Genomic DNA, 6,000 nt, shown 5'->3' on the forward strand with positions numbered 1-6,000 from the left:
CCCTGCTTCAGAGTGCAAAAACACTCATGGAGCTGTCACATCTTGAGTGGAAGGAAGAGGCCTGATTTTATGTGAAAAGATGCCTCTTAGTAAATCATAATGTCTGCAAACTCTTAAAAAGGAAGCAGCCTTTCAACAGGGGGCGCCACACTGTAAATCCTGACTTACTGTACAGCACAGTGAAATGGGGAAGTGCTCACAGGAGGCAGCTGCTTTATTCAAACACACACACACACACACGCACACACACACACACACACACACACACACACACACACACACACACACACACACACACACACACACACACACACACACACACACACACACACACACACACAGAGCTTTCAGTGCCTGCTAAGAGTTAAAAACAAGTCACCTCTCTGACATTTACGCAGGGCTGCTGCTTCTTTTCAGATGCACTGTGGGATATGACAATACCCGCTGCAGGAGAGGCATTGAAAAGACTTCTGGGGAGACAGGAAGCCTCCACTAGCACAGTGCACCTGGACTACCTAAACAACCAGCACAAAAAGACCCACTTGATGGAGTGAATGTGGGAGGACAATGAGCACAATAAAATAAATGGAGTGGTGAAACAATGCCAAATGATGTCACCTGGCAGTCAACTGGACCCCTGCCACACTGTTGCTTTGGTTGGCCTCTGCTGTCTGTTGCAAGTCACTTACTCTGCTCCTTGTTTATGCTCCAATTTCCCCCCTTTTGACAGAGCACCATTTTCCAAATCAGGATTTTTCCCTCCCCCCCAGCTGAAAAGGCACAGTGAGTGAATAGGCATTAATTCTTGCTGTTTGGATGGCTTACCGATGCAATTTTTCAAAACACACTTCACAGATACTACTGGTGCCATCAAAGACCCCCAGATGAACATTAGCATAGAGGAGTGTTTATACTTTGCATTGATAGTCCATTTACTCTGGCAAACATCAAAGAGCAGAATATCAGCTTTGTCGAATGCCATTTACTGTGGCAGGAGATGTTTTGATGAAACACGATGAATCTCCATGCCTCTTCTCCACTGAGAGAAAAACTGGAGAGAAATGATCTGGGCTGGAGATACAAAACAGCATAATCAAGGAGGTAAAAAGGAAGTTGATCTTCTCGGAGGATAAGGATTCACTTTTGTCCAAAGAAAGAAAAAACTCCAGACGGGAGAAAAAAAACTGCAGCAGTCTTTCCAGTAAGTCCTGATGCCACTCTGACATTCGCACAAATGAAACCAATCCTGGTGCACTCTGCAGGATTTCGCAATTTTGTGCAGTTACTGCAACTTCTCTGTAAATTTGGCCAATCGCTCAAGATCCCCCTATGTGCGTGTCATCCTGCTATTACCCAGTTTGTTGTTGTTGTAAGAAACTTCCTACAAATGCACATACATTTTGATAATTTCCTCACAAATGGAGACATTTTCCCCCCAATTTTATCCAGATTATTTCCTGCTACCTTTAGTTTAATTCATACAAGAACTGAGGGTGAGCCAAAGTGTAAATAGAGGTAAAAGTGAAAGTCAATGCAAGCTAATGAGAAAGAGAAGATGTAATTCAGAGAGTGGAGTTTTGCTGTTTTATAGTCTTCACCGCCCACTTATCTGTATATTGTTTGCCACTGCTGTGTTTGTATCGCAGAAAGAACCGTAAACATGACGTAGTGATATATACAGGCATCATTTTGGAAGACTCCCCATGGATTATAACAAGTTGTGAGAGTGCGTCCAACAGAGAAAATTCCAGCTGTGAAGTGCATGTGTGAATTATCAGCAAAGTTTGCTGCAGAGCGGGCAGCTGAGCTAACACGAGCTGTGTTATGATGGTCTCTCTTTCAGGAGCTTTTCTATCCAGCCTTAAACTACAGGGTATTTTGAGAGACTCTAAACCATATGTTCATAATAACACATCCAATACTTCATATGTTCATATCTTTTTGGTACAATCTAAGATGTGGTCCATGTTTGGCTTCTTCAAACAGGGCCCCAACCTGATGGATTTTTGGTTTTGTTTTTTATAGATTATCAATGGCTTCCCTCCACCTCCTTCCACAACAGCTGAGATCCATCTATGGATAGAAAAGGGTGAACAAACCCTGAACTATCCTACCAAGCCCAAGAATCCCCTCACCTTACTAGTGTTGCAAAGGGGTGATAACATTTCTGGTAAATTTCCGAAAAAGTTTCCGGTAAATTTCCATGGGAAGTTAAGCTGGGGAATTTTGGAAATATTCCAAATTGGAAATTAGGGGAATTAATGGGAATTAACTGGGAATTGAGGGTAATTTAATGGAAGGGTATCATATCCAAGCATAACATTTTTTTAAGCAGACATTCATCCAAAATAATACAATTAAAGTAGAACTTTATCAAGTGTTAAATATTTTATTGAACAATCAATTATTTCATTGAAGAACAAAAGCATGAATATTATTCATCCCCCAGACCTAACCCATTCAAAAATTTACAAAAATGCGATCCCGACAAAGTCCAATTCAAAATGTTAAATGAAAAGAGCCTCTCCCTCCAACAAAGTCTCATTCAACATGCAAATAAAAAGTGCATGTAGGGGACGTGGTCTCAATAGCCCTGCAGTAAGCAGTGTGCTATGTGCATGTGATTGAGGAATACCATAGATATTCAACAATACATGAAATCTGGTTGTTTTAGTCAGGATTATGCTAAATATATATTTTCCCCAACTATATTTAAGTTCCCTATTAAAGCTGGGGTTGGTAGTCTCGAAAACTAGCATGAATTTGAATGTAGCTTTTCCTCAGGACTCCATCTAACCCCTCCCCTTGGAGCTCCTCCAAAACGACGCCCCCCCGCTCACATACACGAGCGCCGCTGATTCTCGACCATATGATCGTGACTGATTCAAAACCGGTCCTCACAATAACATTATCATAGTGAAAGTTAAAAACACAAACAAATATGGCTGCTGTTAGTACTCACAACTATCATGCTAGCATTATCCAGTTGTACTGGTGACACGATATCAGGAGAAAAGTTATAACACATATAATACTGTAACAGCTCTGTAACAAAACGGTGATTGGTTGGTGTTTTCCCAGGTTTACTCCGGGTGTAGATAGCAGTTTTTTTTCACTCTTTTTTAGGAACACATCATGTATTGATTGCCATCAAGACATAAAGATCATTTTAACCAGTATGACAAAAAGTGTATCTAAATCTGATTACCAACCCCAGCTTTAAGAGCCAACCTTCAATTTAGTAAATTCCTGGTTTATTACCGTTTATTCCCATGGAAAGTTTCCAACTTTGAAAATTTTGCAACCCTACACCTTACCTTAACCTTACCTAGATTATCAATCTCCACATGTTATGCAGAGTCTTTTCACCAACCAGAGGCTCTGTTATTCATGTGCATGTTAGCGCTGATCTCATAGAGGTGAAAGTAGTCCCTCTCATCCTTTTCTCCTCTATTTTATACAAGCACAGAAGACAAATGATGAGTAAAACAGCTAAACGTATCAAATGATGTTTAGATTCAACTTTAAACCATGGACTGTATAATAAAAGGCCGAAGTATTGGTGATGTCAACCATCTGTTTCTGAAGCCCTGTTTTGAAGCCTATTGTTGGCAGGAGCCATATTGGAAATGCTGAACTCAACCTAACTTCTGTCAAGCTTTTGTGAGGTAAAGAGGCGGGCCTTTAGCCTCTTTGCCAACTACTACAGTGTTACCGCCTGTGAATCAAGTCAGCTGTGCCTTAATATCTTCTAAACTGCTGAGTTATGAACAAATTCACCCCCATACAGTGTGTGCCGATAGAGAAATGAGCTCTCCAGACTAAACAATTTTTTTGTACCAGGCTGTAAACATGTTTACTTCTTCTGTAAAGATCAGCTTCTCTGAATTGGTGTGTATGTGGTTTCAGGAACTTCCAGAGCCAGCCTCAAGTGGATACCCGAGGAACTGCAGTTTTTAGCGCTTCCGCATGGGCTTTTTTTCTCTCTACCAGAGGTTGCTGCTTGCTTCAAACACAAGGTAAGACTGGCATTTATCAATGTTCTGTGCACTCAAAACTTTTTACACAAACAAAGCAATTCCCAGTAATACCACTTTTAAAAAAAAAGCTGCAGTGAAATCAGGCGTATTAAGCCTGCAATATCCTGACATACTTTTCTGTGCAAATACGATGATGCCATTTTATTTCACTAACTACATCTCAGGAACATTTTTCAGTGCCATCATTTACTAATATAGGCCAGTACCTTTCTAACACACTAATCCTCATGTATCTGCTAATCACTGCAGCCACATTCCCAGCACTCTGCATGCTCTGCGTCCAGGTCTGCTGATTTGATGAGTATCAGATAGCCCGGACTTAAGCTTCCTGTGTTGCCTCTCCATTTGGTTCCCATTTAACCTGTCTCACAGCCAATAAAAGACCTAGTCAATTACAACAAACCGGGAACTTCATATGCAGGAAATAGGCCAATTACATTAAACCTGCAGAGCTCCTGCAGCCAGCCAGCTAGGGGTTAAAAGGGAAAAAAATATGTAAAGAGGCAGAGAGTCAAGCAGGAACGGCAGCAGTTTTGGGTTTCAATCTGCCAGTTAATCTTCAAACAGCAAGCTGGCTGTGTGCTGGTCACTGATAAAGGCGCTGGTCTGTCATCACACAGCCTCACCTCCAGTCACTCAGCCCTCCTGTCAGGACGTCATCTGGAATCTGGGAAACAGCTAAGGGCAAGGAGAGAAAGGCCACAGAGAGGCGAAGGGGGTGGAGGGGGTGGAGATCTGTGTTTGTGTGTGTGTTTGCACGCAGACGTCTGCTGGGCTCTGTCTGCACATGCACGCTCATGTTTGTGTCTACGTGCGCCCTGCTTCTCTGTGTATAAATGTGCCGCTTTTGCTCGGACAAGTCTATGGCACGACCCCCTCCCTTCCTCTAACAGCCCCCTTTCCAGACCTTTCCCCTCCCCTTCCTCTCGCCTCTTCCCCAGCATGCACATACTCACACGTGTATATATACACATACCCACAGCTCGGGTCTGAGTCGTAAAATCAAACGCTGATTGTGTGATCATGGGTAATTGTGTGAGGAGAGGCTGTAAAGCCGAAAAAGAGGGTGTATTAGTGTTTTGTGGCTGTGTTTTATGGGAAGGTGCACTTTTACGTCTGGGGATGGCTGTGCTGAAAGGTGAGAAGGGGAGGTATCAAAGAGCTGACTTTGTTGTTTAAAGGCAGTCCCCCCTGAGGTAGACTGCTGCTGAAAGACAATGTTTACTGCCTGCTGATTGACACTGTAAAGGCACTCAGACGGCACTGAGGAACTAATTGGATATGGCAGAAAGAGTCACACGTCTTGATGTCTGTAGGACTTTGTTATTAATTTTGACATTTTAGGCTCACGTGTGATTTGGAGAACTTAATTCATTTGGCAAACGTTATCTGAAACCTGATTTGCTGCGAAAACTCAGCTAAGTGACTACCCTGAAGCTGACATTTCTCCTGCTGTTAAATGGAAAAATCTGCATATTTTGGAGCCCTGTTCACACTTACACAAAAACCCTGAAAATTTCCTGAAATCATCCAGGTGAGCTGTATGTGTGAACACACATGGCAGCATTTCCTGCCAGCCTTCTAGCACAATTTCAGTGCAGTTCTGCTACTTCGAAACAAATCAAATCAAATCAAATTAAATCTAGCTTTATTGTCATTTCGTTCATACCCAAGTAAAAAAAAATGAAAGAGCGTTTCCAAGAGATCATTATTAAAATATAGTAATAAAAAATGTGGCAGTAAAAATAAAGTTATAAAAATATATATCAGAATGTATGTTTAAAAAAAACACAGCATTCATACACACTCATCCATCAAAACTTGCTACTCTTGCAGAAATTGATAGTAATGGCTGTCAGTTTGTGCTATTTATAGATATTTTTTGGGCACAAACAAGGCTAAGTGTACTGTAAAATCAGGCAAGCATATTTTGATACTCTATTATGAAACTTATATTTAA

This window comes from Notolabrus celidotus, chromosome 22 (genome assembly GCF_009762535.1).
Source record: "Notolabrus celidotus isolate fNotCel1 chromosome 22, fNotCel1.pri, whole genome shotgun sequence".
NCBI classification, from domain to species: Eukaryota; Metazoa; Chordata; class Actinopteri; order Labriformes; family Labridae; genus Notolabrus; species Notolabrus celidotus.